Consider the following 13,432-nt stretch of genomic DNA (forward strand, 5'->3'; position numbering starts at 1 on the left):
TACCTGTCATCTCTAGCCCCCGTTCAGCATCTCCTAGTGCTCACTGATCATTGTGAGATGGGATTTCATTTCCTGTGGTATATGTGCCAGTTTGTATTCTTCTGAGCTCTCCTACTCAAACCCAAACAAACCTTTTCTTTCTTTCTTTCTTTCTTTCTTTCTTTCTTTCTTTCTTTCTTTCTTTCTTTCTTTCTTTCTTTCTTTCTTTCTCTTTCTTTCTTTCTTTCTTTCTTTCTTTCTTTCTTTCTTTCTTTCTTTCTTTCCTTCCTTCCTTCCTTCCTTCCTTCCTTCCTTCCTTCCTCCTTCCTTCCTTTCTTTCTTTCTTTCTTTCTTTCTTTCTTTCTTTCTTTCTTTCTTTCTTGATTTTTCTTTACTGTTAAAACTTACTATATTTAAACAATCTGCCTTTCCAATCTTGAAAAACAGAGGAGAGGAAGAAGACAAATGCTCCTGAGGTGTGCAGTCATTTCTGATGAATGTGGATACTTGAATGGATTCTATGTGTTCAACAAGTAAATTTTTATTGCCTTGTTCTTCCAAAGCAATATTCTTGCAGTCCTTTAAAACATTTTCTGATATAAGGCTGGGGCTGTAGGTCACTTAGCAGAGAGCTTGCCTAGCTTGCACAAGGGGTTGATCCCTAGAATAAACTAGGTGTGGTGGTCTGTAATCATATCACTCTAGAGGTAGAGGCAGAAGGACCTTACATTGAAGATCATTCTTATATACATACCAAGTTCAAAGCTAGCCTGGGCTACCTAATGTCCTGTTTTGTTTTGTTTTGTTTTGTTTTGTTTTGTTTTGTTTTTTTGAAAAGAGACATAGATAAAAGTATTGGTGTCAAAAGAGGGTTTTAATCTATCAGCTATAAAACATCAGTTAGCAAAATGATATGAATACCCTAAAATATGTTTAAAATAATTATGTATGTATGTATGGGGTTTATTTCTATTTCAAATGCTTGGATGTATCCATGGGCATAGGAAAGAAACTGGCATGTAAATGAAAATATTTATACTAGTTCTCAGAGGGGCTTTTTCTGATTTCTGTCACTTGTGTTCCTCCCTCCATCTCTACCGTCTAATTGCTCTACCATAAACAGTTTTATTTTGTCCTCATCTGTGTCATCAGATCAGGGCAGTGTGGATACGGACAGTGAAATTCAGGTTCTAGCATCCAGACAGATTCTAAAGCTGTCTCTACTGCTCTCCTCTCGTTACAGAAATATCAGTGTGTGGAGCTAAAGGGTAGCCAGGGCTGTTCTGTTTATTGTCTCTCCTGCATGCCTAGTGACATAGTAGGACTCCCAGAGAGGCACACAGCAGCTGGCAGGATCATGGTCATTATGCAGATGAGGAAGACAAGCAGAGGGCTCCCCTGGCTGGAATCACTCAGTTAGGGGTGGCAGAGATGAGAAGCATGCTGGGTCTGACTCTGGACTTGGCTCCCTCAGGCCTGTCACTCTTCCTATCATCCTCTTGTCTGTCTTGAGGATAAAGGGGCTCTTCCTGTGTGAGCAAATCATAACGTGTTGCTTTTAAAGATAGTGTCAGAGGTGTGGTTGGGGTGTCTCAGAGTCCACAGCTTGTACAGTCTCTGGCCATCTTTTCAGTTAAGTCTTGTTCTTCCCGGAACCCAAAATTACATCTTAGATGGCATGGTCTGGGACTGACAGACAGCCCCATGGGGGTGGGTGCCATCTGAGCATGCACAGTCTTCTCTCAGGCATGCAGAGGCAGGTCTTCCCAAATCTGAGAACCTACTTTTAGGCTGGTGTGGGGCCCTTAGCAAAAACTCTCCACATGGCCTCATGACTCCATGGCCTCATGGCTTCATGGCTTCATGGCCTCATGGCTCATGGCGTCTCTCACCATCTGCTGACTCTCAATAAACCATCAAGAAGAGGTTAAGATAGACTCGAGACTCAGGCATGAAATATGACCTGTTGGGATGGCTTTGTTTCACATCCCCTCTAGACCCACAGAGCTCCATTCAAAGTCTCTGGAGACTTAAAGCTCCCATAATGCACTGGGATGGAGCTGGAACTCTTCTGCTTTCAGTGTTAATGGCCTCCACCATTCAGCCTTCCTCTGGCCCAACACTCATGTCAGCTTGGTTCTTTCCTGCAGCTGGTTGGACCAGGCAGCACTTGAGACATTGTATCCACTGCATGATGTTACTTAGAAGGCTTAAAAGGAAGCCTCTATCACTTCTTGCCCTGTCTGTGTTCCCTTGTAAGCCTAGTTACAGATGGCCATGGGTCAAGACTCTAGGGTGTGGCCCCTGGGGGAAAGAACAAACTGCAGGGAAGGAAGAGGAGAGGGAAGTTTCAAAAGACCTGCCTACAAATAGTTTCCACATACTACAATGTATGTGCCTTGTCATAAGGGTCATATAACTCATGATAAATAGACCATGTATGTCGTGATTTTTCTGCACATTGATTATCGAAAGGTGTTCAAAATACATGTTGATAGACACATATCACCATATGTATCTATTAACCCCTAATGTCTTAGCCCTCCCCAGACCTACCTACCTATGCTGATTCAGAAAATGGCTCCAAGTTGTTTTCTAAATCTTTGTTTCCTTTTCTTCTTCTTCTTTCAGTTTTCCAAAGAAATTAGACCAAAACTTTCTTCTTGAGAAGAAACAAACCTGCTGTTGGCAGAGGGTAAGTGAACTTTTAAATGCACCATCTGCTTTTTGCTGTCTGATGTCGTGAGGCCCCAAGATCAAGCATTTGATAAGTGATCTCAAGCTTAGAGTCAAGAGTCCTCTACCTCATTTGCCTGGGCCGCTCCTAGGAAAGAAAGTTTTGCTCAGAGTCTCTTCTTGACATTTCTTGCTGTCCCACACCTCTCCTAAGCTGCCCTGGTGGCTGCTGTCACCTTGTCCAACTTTCAGAGAGACCAACAGTGAGAGTGTCTTTCCTTCCATGACTGGTGCACAAGGATAAGCCTGTGGGCAAAGGGAAACTCTCTGTCTAGTTCACATGGCTGTGTCTTGTGAGTGCCATGAAAAAGAGCAATTGGTTATGAGTGGTCTGTGGGGCCTCCCAGGCTATTTGGGAAAGTCCCCATGTATAGATGTGATAGCTGAGGCCCAGCGGGCTCCAAGAGACCTGTGACATCATAGACAGAAGCAGAGCCGGGGACGTGAGAACAGCATTTGACTCTTAGCTGGCGATGACTGGTCCCATGGAGAGATTATTGTTTTTATCCCACACTTTATTTCCAAGGGGATAGATTTATTTCTGTAATTCAATTGAAATAATATACTAGTAAGGTAATGAGAGTGGCCTGTTTCCCTAAGGTAAATGCTAAAGTTTGGCTTTGGAGTTTCTATGCTGCCAAGAAGGGTTGACGGAGTAGGTGTGACCCCAAACTATCTGATGTAGCTGTCAACGGCAGGGGCATATATTGCATGACTCTGCCCAGGAATGTGTAAACCAATATCCCTTCATCTCAGAGAGGGCAACAATGGCAAAGTAATGGATCGAATCCACGCACAGCAAGCTTAGTGGAGCAGTGAGTTTCCTGGATTAAAGAAAGGCAGGTGATAGGAATACTTGCAGGAACATGGGTGAGTCTACAAACTGTATCACCAAAAAGCCATTCCAGCGTGGGTGACAACCCAACAGCGTCATCCATCCAACTTGAGGGAGCGTAGATGTACCTGGGAAGTCTCTCATCCCCCATTAGTTGCTTACTACTGATATAATCTCAAAGAAGGGCTCCTGAGTTCTGTAAGTTTAGTGAGCATCCTGAGTCCCTGGGTTTCCCTCCTCTTTAGAGAGGGGGATGTTTGAACTGAGACTGAATACCTGCACAATCATATATTTTCTTTTTCCGCTCTCTCCAAACCAGTGCTTTGGCGGTGCCACGTTGTCACAGGCAGAGAGTAGTCAGCACCGGTGTTTTGCAGTGAGGAGCCAGTATGTGGCAGCTGGTTAGATCATATTTATAGTTGGTAAGCTGAGAGAGATGAATGGCATTGCTCAGCTCACTCCCTTTGTTCAGGCTGGGAGCCTCGCATATCAAATAGTGCCACCTGCATTCTAGGGGGTTCTTCCCACCTCTGTCAAACCTTTCTGGAAATATCCTCCCAAATACATTCAGAGGTGTGCCCACTAGTTGATTCAAAATCCTGTCAAGTTTAAAAGTCAATACAATACAGAAAATGCGCGCGCGCGCGCGCGCGCGCACACACACACACACACACAGGATGTGGATATGACCACATGTCAGCCTCCACAAGATCCAAAGGCCTTTGTAGAATCAGGATTTTGACTAGACTAAACCAAGAGACCACAAAGCATGAGGCTATGGAGTATCTCAGGACTATAGTGTTTACTGGGCATATGGAATAAGACCCTGGGATCCACTCAACACCAAAGTTAAATACATAAAAAAATAGAACCCAGAGTAAATCTGGGGCTGGCTCTACTTGTACCTTCGTCTCACAAATCACTAGTGGCTGGTTTGTTGTGTATCTTGTTGTGTGCAGGGCTGGGGCCCTGGACCAATGCTGCATTCTGTTTATAATGGCCCTTATCATAGATGGCGTCCCTTTAAGAGAAATCAGTGAGTGGTCTTACCAGCCCTGAGATCTTTATTTGCAAGAGGCCAAATGCCAGTGGCATGTGTTTGGTTTCATAGCAACATGTCTGTGCAACCAGGAAAAAAAGTATATATATATATATATATATATATATATATATATATATATATATATTGCTTACAGCAGCCTATAATGTATCCTGAGCAGACCCAGAATTACTCTAATGCCTCCTTCATATTTCTGCCTATCTCCCTCTGCCTTTTCTTTTCCTGGGGTCTTTGATAGCATGGGGCATCTGCACTCTGTCCTTGTTATCCAGCTCTGCTATTACACTTGCCTGCAGCTGAGTAAGGAGGAAGGCAATGCCCGTGACCTCATCTTGAGCAGAGCTGAGGACCTCCCGACCTTAGCACATGAGAGCAAGTAGCTCATGTGTGCTTTGCCTCGTCTCTGTGGCAGGATAGCTCTGCCATAACAATGTGGTGAGGATTGAAATTCCTGGATATTGCAGTCAGCTTCTTCTAGCTGACAGGGAGGCTGCAACAGAGAGCCTTGTGATACCCAAGGAGCCAGAGAATCATGGACCTGTGTGATGGGCACAGTAGAGCCCCAAAAAGAAATAATGGTACCCATTTCTCTCCTTCCAGAGGCACAAATCCTAACTGAAGTTTTATCATTGCTCTGCCCTTAGAGCTTTGGTATGTCTCCCATCTTCTCTGTCGTTTACATCCATTGGACACACTCTGGTTTAAGCTGCTTTTCCCTCCAAACTCTAGAAACAACAGGGTCTCATACTATATAGCCCAAGCTGGACTGAGGTTTCTTGTGTAACTGTCATAGATTCTCTTCCCATTGCAGCGCTAAGGGAAAGAGCAACCTAAAGAAGACAGGGTTTGTTTGAGTCCACAGTTCAAGATACAATCCACTGTGGCAGTGAAGCCTGGGTGTCAAGTGCTTGAGGCAGCCTATCACATTACATCTGCAAGGGGAGAGAGAGGTCAATAGATGCAAGCAGGACTGCACTATGATGCTACGCTGCACTAAGATGCTGCGCAGTGGTTTTCAACCTGTGAGTTGCGACCCCTTCGGGACCTCAAAGTGCCGGTTCATGGTTTCACAAGGGTTGCATATCAGATATCCTGCATATCAGATATTTACATTACAATTTATAAAGGTAGAAAAATAAAGTTATAGAGTAGCAATGAAAATAATTTTATGGTTGGAGGGGTCACCACGACGTGAGGAACTAACTGTATTAAAGACTCACGGCATTAGGAAGGTTGAGAACCACTGACTTTATACAAACCTAGATCCCCTACCCAAAGACTAGTCCTGTCCACAGTCAGGATGGACTGTCCCACATCAATTAATATAATCAAGACAACCCCCCATAGGTTTACCCAAAGGTCTGCCTACCAGGTGATTCTAGATTCTGTCTAGCTGACAATTATACCATTGCAGTAGCACAGGCTGACTTTAAACTTGAGATGTCCCTTGTCAGCCTCCCAAAGGCTAGGATTACAGCTGGGTGCCACCACACCTAACCTCTGGAAGCATTTTCAAAAACTCTCTGTCATCCATTTGACATCTATCCTGCCTTTCTTCTTTTGGTTAATATTTGGAGGGTGGGGTGGGGAGTCTGAGCATCTGTCTAGGCAGAAAGGAAGCCATTTAGTAGTAGAATCAGTAATCTCCCCCCCCCCACTCCCACTCCCACACACCTTCTTTCTAAGTCTCTCTTCATGCCCAGAACTAGGTGTGGAGTACCTATGCCATACTATTTGTTTCTGATGATGTCACAGTCTCATCCTGGCCCCCAAAGATTGTGACATATGTGTGTAAATAGATTCAAGTATTCTTTAACATATATTTTTTAAAGAAAAGACTCACTTAAGAATTTCTTGGTGTATATTTTTAAATATAGCTATAAAGTCACAAATGGGGGGGGTCTCTAAAACCTTCCATTTTCCCTCTTCCCATTGTGAATAATGACCGTGAAACTCATGCCGAGTTTCACACTAGCACAAAGATAAACTTTTTGACAACCCCCTCCTCCCACACTCACTGTCACAGCATTTGCCTGTGGGGCCAAACCTCTCAGTCTAGCAGGTTGTCTTTGGAGCCATTAAATCAGAGATTTGAAGGGGGGAGGTCATTAAAGTGACAGGCTTGATAGATTAGGGTACTGACTCCTAATTTAGTTTGGAGGTCTATTGGGGAAGGAGGAGAAGATTTTTGTATGAAAACTTTTTATCTCAAAAGAGTTGAGAGTTCTCCTTCCAAGTTCTGAACCAATGGGGAGAAAAAAGGCAAAAGCAGAAAGCAGGTGGAATCCAGAATTCTTATGCTACTACTAACAATTATAGAGTGAGAGCCAAAACAAAGGAACTTAACACCTCCCTGGTACCCTGTTCCTTAGTGCAGCCTTGGTAGTCATAACTGGAGCCACTTTGAGTCTGCAGAGCTCTGCCGACAGAAGGAGAAAGAGGTCAAAGTCTGCATTGGTTACTCCTACCCAGAAGAATCTGCTTTTCATCCAGAGGTGGATGGGGCCACAATTTGGTCCAGGCCCAGCCAGATAGATCACTTCCCATCCTGGAGAAGGAAAAGGCAGAGCAAAGAGCCAGGGATGCTTAAAAGACAGGAGGGTAGGTGCTACTTCTGCCTCTGCCTCCTGATCAAGGCAGACCAACCTCCCAGATCCATCCAACCAACTTCATCCAGTTCCATAGCTCTCGAGTTTGCTGTGCTTGTTCAGGCAACTGGTTAGTCACCTCTACTCAGTGGGCACAAAAGCCTCGACAGTCTCGTTATCTCCCGTACCTCAGGATTTGAAGCAATGCCAAGTCAACAACAGCCGGTTTGTACGTGCAAATCTCACTCCTAATTGGGGAGAAATTCAGGGAGAGGAGGGGAGAGAGTTGGAGGGTGGAGAGAAACTCTGAAAGTTAAAGCCAAGGTCACAGCCTCCAAGACGCCCTAGCCTAGCTGAAGAGGCAAGGCGTGATTACAGGTAATATTAAAGAAGTGAAAAGGAATGAAAGCCCGTCGGTTGCAGAAGTGACACTAGGTATTCTTCACAGACTCCCTGCCAAACGGATGACAATAGAGCAAATGGAAGCTATTGTATTAGTCGGGAAAGGATACAGGTTTGTGTCAGAAACAGTCAATCCTAAACTCCCGGTGGCTTCACAAAATAAAGGCTCACCCCTTGCTCGAGTTGTGCCACTTAAGTGGTATCGCTCCTAGATGGTTGCCTCCCAAGCATACCTCTGTGGCTCTTCTGACCATCTGCAGGCTTCTTCATGATCACAAGAAAAGGAAGAAAACTGGAAGCTTTTTACATAGCTAAATGCTGCAGAAGTAGAGCGTGGAAGGTCTGCTTGTTGCCCGCTGTGTTCTGAGCACTGAGTTTTGATCTGGAGGCAGCTCACTGTGTCCCAGTCAGTCCTGGCCTCTGGCACACACTTGAGTAGGCACTCAAGTGATACATGAAAGGTGATAGGATGGATGGACCTAAGAGTGAGTTGACACTCATTTCTGGAAGAATCATAGCAGTTGTAAGCTTGGTAAATGGCTTGAACACTAATATAGATTATAAGGCTTGATTGGTTAATTAGCATATTTGTTTGAATAGATTTGGACTCCATAGACTTATGCATTTGAATGCTTGGCCCACAAGGAGTGACACTATATTAAGAGGTGTGTCCTTATTAGAATAGGTGTGGCTTTGTCAGAGGAGAAGTGTCACTGTGGGGGTGGGCTTTGAAGCCCTGTGCTTAAGCTCTGCACAGGGCAGAAGAGTCAGTTTTTCCTGGATGACCATGAGGTAGAACTCTCAGCTTCTCCAGCACTGTGTCTGCCTGGACAATGCCATGCTTCCTGCCATGATGATAATACGCTGACCCTCTGAAACTATATATAAGCCAGCCCCAATTAAATGTTGTCTTTTATAAAAGTTGCCTTGGTCATGGTGTCTCGTCCCAGCAGTGGAAACCCTAGCTAAGACAATTAGCCATGGTGACTAGTTGACCATAAGGACACAGGAAAATCTAACACAAGTTAGTTGGAAGCTGAGCTCTCCTAAAGGACTAGCCTTCCACACTCTGTACTTGGCCTCACTACTGTCTAATGAGTTCAAGGCTCAACTCCTTGTGCTATGTGGTTTCAGCTTCGCATCCCTAGCCTTGTGACTTCTGAGGGAGGTGCAAACCATCCTTGTTTCAGAAACGTAATTCAGGGAGGTTGAGTTGTCCAGAACGTCCTCATGATTCCAAAATTCACCCTGCACCAGGTCCTCCATCCTTAGGGTCATCTGACACCTACACATGCATCCCGGGGACCTTGGGGTAGACAGTGTTAAGCTCCAGTTCCTTAGCTAGAACCTTCTGGAAGAACCCATACTTGCGCAGAGCAATGCTTGAGTCGTCAGAGAAAAGGTAAAGTTCCCCGAGAGAAAGGAATACATTGTACTGCATGCACTGGACCTGGAGGCTCTGCCACCCTCCCCATAGCTGCCTCTTCTCAGGTCTTCACCTAGACCTTTGTAGCATCTTTCATTTATAGTCCAGCACACAAGCAAATAGGGAACTGGGTTTAGGAGATGGCTCAGTGGAAAGTGCTTACTTTTCAAGCACAAGGACCAGAGCTCAGATTCCCCAGGACCCATGTGAATGTCAGGTGGGCATGGTGGCCTGCCTATAATTCTAGCACTCAGAAGGCTGAGGCTGGGGATCCTTAAAGAAATCTAGTGGGCTGCCCTGCCTTTATCTATGAGCTCAGTCAAGAGCTCCTGCCTCAATGAATAAAGTGGCCATCAATGGAGGGGAACCGCTAGCATCAACCTCCACATCCAGGTACGCACCCACGTGCATATCCATGTGACTATGCATCCACAGGGCACACAAACACATGAGAGAAAAGTGATGAACTAGTTAATTATTCCTTCAAATTCTAGGAGACACTCTATCAAATTAATCAAACACAAGGAGTGGGTGGAGGAACCCTGATTATAGCTGGATAGTCAATACCACATGTCAAATGACCTATGGCTTATGATTGGCATGTGAAGTGGGGGGACAGGTAGAGGGTAGTCTTGGGACCTGAGTTTGTTTGTTTGTTTGTTTGTTTGTTTATTTCCCACATCTTGAGACCAGGAATACTTGCTTGTTCACTGTTGTTTTGTGGGGGATAGTGATGGAAGGGTTTTGCTCCTTCTCTGCCAACTACTATTTGAAGGGGACAGGGCAGTGGGGGAGGCTTGACTTGAGAATCACTGGTAATGGGAGACTCTTTGGCAGGTTGGTGATATAACCAACTGTGGCTTAGGAAGCCCCATGACCTTGAGATGGTGGCAAAATGAGAGACAGGGCTAGTCTGAGAAGGCTGCTGCCATCCTGACAAAGTTTTGAGGCATTGAAAACCTCTGTGGTTTTCATGATGCTCAGAGATGGAGAGTGACTATAAAATGTCCCTTGACCAAGACAGGATATCTGTTTGCACACAAGAAATGATGGGAAGATAGAAATGGGAGAGAACCTTACTTTTAAATCCTACATGGCAGTCAAATATCATAGGTCTTATTTTTGAGATTATTTTAGTAACAGTGTCACTTGTTCTAGAAGAATCTGGAAACACCCTTGGACTGAGGCAGGCCTCACCCTCAGTGTTTTTATTTACCTCTTCCTTCTGAACTTCCCAAGGTTTAAGATCAAACTGTGTCTATGGTATGTGTGTGCAGGTGTGCACATGTATATACATGTGTGCGTGTGCAAGCATGTGCATATTTGTACATGTGTATACATACATGTGCATGCCTGTGTGTGTAATGTTTGCATCTACACCTTTGTGGAAGACCAAAAGTCTAAGTCAGTGCCTTCTCCAGCTGCTGTCCATCTTATTTGGGGGGGGGGGGGGCAAGATCTCTTGGCCAACCTGGAGCTCACTGATTTGGCTAGACTGGAATGGCCAGCAAGCCCCAGTCATCCTTCTGTTTCCATTTCCCAAGACCTGGGGTTACAGGCACAGTGTTTGTAATGAGGAGCCAGACGCAAGTCCTCCTGCTCACATAGCAAACAGCTTGCCAGCTGGTTCATTCCCAACTCCTTAGTTCCTATACTCTAGGACCTAGAGTCAGATTATGCTAGCAGCAGAATTGTCTGAAGTTCCAGCCCCATACTGTTGAAGATAAGAGGGCTTGGATGTGAGTGAGACGTTAAAACCCTAGAGGTTGCTGGGTCTGTACACTGGTGGGAGAGCCATCTGTCCACCACTAGGTGATCTGTCCTACCCTCAAAGCCCCTTGTCAGCTGTGACCTCCCTATGGCTCTGGGGAATGAGTTAGCAGTGTCTTGCTAGTTGATAAAATCTTACAAACCACAGATCTTTTCCCCTTCAGCTCCAGAAGGCATGGCACACAATAGTCTTTTGGGTTCAACAAGTTGGAGCCAGTCTTGATCAGGGAGAAAGGAGGAAGAATGGAGTCACTGGTGGATGAGAAGAGGGATGGATAATATATTCTCAGTCTTCCCTCTGAGGCTGAGTAATTGTGTTGCTGTTACAGATACCTCTTTCTTGGGGCACAGGACAGTCTGATGAGAGAGGCCAAAGGTGTGCATTGTCACAAAGGGGTAAAAGCAAATGCCTGGGTCCCCAGGGATCCTAAATATGTGTGTCCCAAAGTCTCTCTACCCTGAATCCAGGAGAGAGTACGAGAGAAAGAACTGGAAAGAGCTGTCTTTACATGCTGCCTGCCCTCCCTTTCTACGCAGGGTATGAAGGAGGTGTTTTAGCACATCTGGGATTGTGCTCTGAGATTTTCATCTCTTGCCCTTTAATTCCCTTGGGGCTGTCATTGGCCAGACCACTCTACCCCCACCCCATGCTTGCTCTGTCTGCTGTCATCTGTGAAGACTGTTCTTCGGGCATGGCGAAGCACGCATCCTTCTTGATGTGGAAGAAGAGTGGTATTGTTGGTCATTTCAGTCCCTCCACATACCCATAATACCACTTGACTGGTGTAAGGTGTGTGTCTGTGTGTGTGTGTGTGTGTGTATGTATGTAAATTCCTTTGAAACAACAAGATGTTCGGGAGCCTCTATCTTTTCTGGAGGAGTTAGGTATATATTCAAGCAGACAGGCAAAAGTATTTGTAGGTTGTTAAGTATTGTGTGAAAGGAAGAGGTGGAAGTCAGCTTTAATGTTCTCTTCCCTTCTCCCTATAGGTTCTCACTAGTAGTAGAGGCATTAGGCATTTCAAGTCTCGTGTGATGGCAATACCCTTTTGATGTGCTTTGCCTAGAAATGAAAGCTGAAACAGGCTTTGGAGTAAACTTACCAAAGAATCATGGGGGTTTTGATCACTTCCTATTAGCATGAACATGAGTCTCTGTCCTGACAGATTTTTGTTTGAGGGAACATCCCCTGTTTAATAAGGATACACATGTTACTGGGTGCTTCCTATGTCTTCTAAATTCAGGAGCTGAAGGAGCACATGTGGAGGAATTCCCCATGCCCCAAATGTTTTTGTCAGCCTCAGCACAAACTTCAAAAACCTGTTCAAGAAGAAACCTTAGAAGGCCTTTGACTTCAACAATGAGTCCCAGCAAGGTGCTCCCCCACATCTTGACCTGTGTAATCCTTGGTAAAAAGAAACTTGAATGTAAGAAGCCCATGTTACCACAGACACTCACAAGTTCCTAGGAGATGCTGTTTGCCTGGACCTGATCAGAGGGTGACAGGGGTTGGGGGTGATGCAGACGGAGGGCTTCATGATACCCCCACTGCCTTTAAAGTATAGCACACTGCTTCTGACTCTGCCTCTCACCTGGGAGGCGGGAGAAAATGGACGACTACTTAATGCTCTCAGCATCTCAGACTGCATCCAGATCTCTGGACTGAGCTCTTGGCAAAACCAAACCAGACAGCCAGGTACCCACAACTCAGCCCATTCCGTTTCTTTTTGATTTTTGATGGATCGGAAGAATAAGCAGTTTGCATTCCACAATCTTCAAAGAGAATCTCCTAAGTGTGTAGGACTTGGAAACACCTGTCCTGTTTATTTGTTCTTCCTTTAGTATTTGAAAACAGAGGGGGGGGGGGAACGCCGCCGCCATTACCTTGGGAGTGCAGATTTCCCGGAAGGGCTGGTGCAGGAAGCAGCACAATGACTTTGCTTTTAATTTGAAATGCATTGCTCTCTTTGAGGGGTAGCCTAAGAGGTTTCTGCTTTCACATCCATTTCTGTGATTATAGTTAATCCTATGGCTCCGAGTCATGGGAGCCAATGGTGTGTCTTCTGGCGGTTATTTACAGACCCTCCCTTAAGACATGATGTTTTATGAGGAAGTGGGGATTTGGCTCTGAAGATCCCCACAGTGAGGCTAAGATGGGGGTATTCAGCTTGGCACCTGCCTACCTCATTATTAACCCTCCCCCACCCCCGGGAGATGGCGAAGATTAAGAGGCTGGGTAAGGGGAAATATGTGGGCAGGGTGGGATCAGAGCCCTGCCATTATCTGCTTAGGTGCAGAGGAAGCCGAGCAACCTGGCAAGTTACCTGGTTGCTAAGGCAACCACTAAAGGAGTGTTGTGACTTCGAACTGAGCATCGGCCTCCTTGTACTGATTCTCCTCCGACCTAAATCCTGTTCTTAGTTCTTTCCAACATGGAGTCTATTTCTCCTGCTTCCTGAAGGGAATATCCTTCCTGAAGGGAATGGCCGGCCTATTTGAATGTAGGAGAATACTACCAGACTATCTAGAGGCTGTGAAAGCTTCAATCCTGTTGTTTCTAGCTTGATGCAAAGGGAGGAAGGCTAGTAAAGGCTGTGGTCAGAATTGAGTATGCTGAAGGAATGATCCCGTGTGAA

The 13,432-nt window shown here is 45.3% G+C and overlaps 1 protein-coding gene across 10 annotated transcripts in view; it reads left to right on the plus strand.

Moving 5' to 3' along the window:
• The window catches only part of Atxn1 (ataxin 1), a 405,898-nt gene that overhangs the window by 226,457 nt on the left and 166,009 nt on the right, over window positions 1-13,432 (plus strand). For all 10 annotated transcript variants that reach the window (XM_029468382.2, XM_029468383.2, XM_029468379.2 and 7 more), the window contains one exon: window positions 2,611-2,674. The gene's annotated coding sequence lies outside the window, so the exon portion shown is untranslated. The remainder of the gene's footprint in view (window positions 1-2,610; window positions 2,675-13,432) is intronic.

Source organism: Mus caroli, unplaced genomic scaffold (genome assembly GCF_978045245.1).
Source record: "Mus caroli unplaced genomic scaffold, Mus_caroli_1 scaffold_15, whole genome shotgun sequence".
In the NCBI taxonomy this organism is placed as follows: domain Eukaryota; kingdom Metazoa; phylum Chordata; class Mammalia; order Rodentia; family Muridae; genus Mus; species Mus caroli.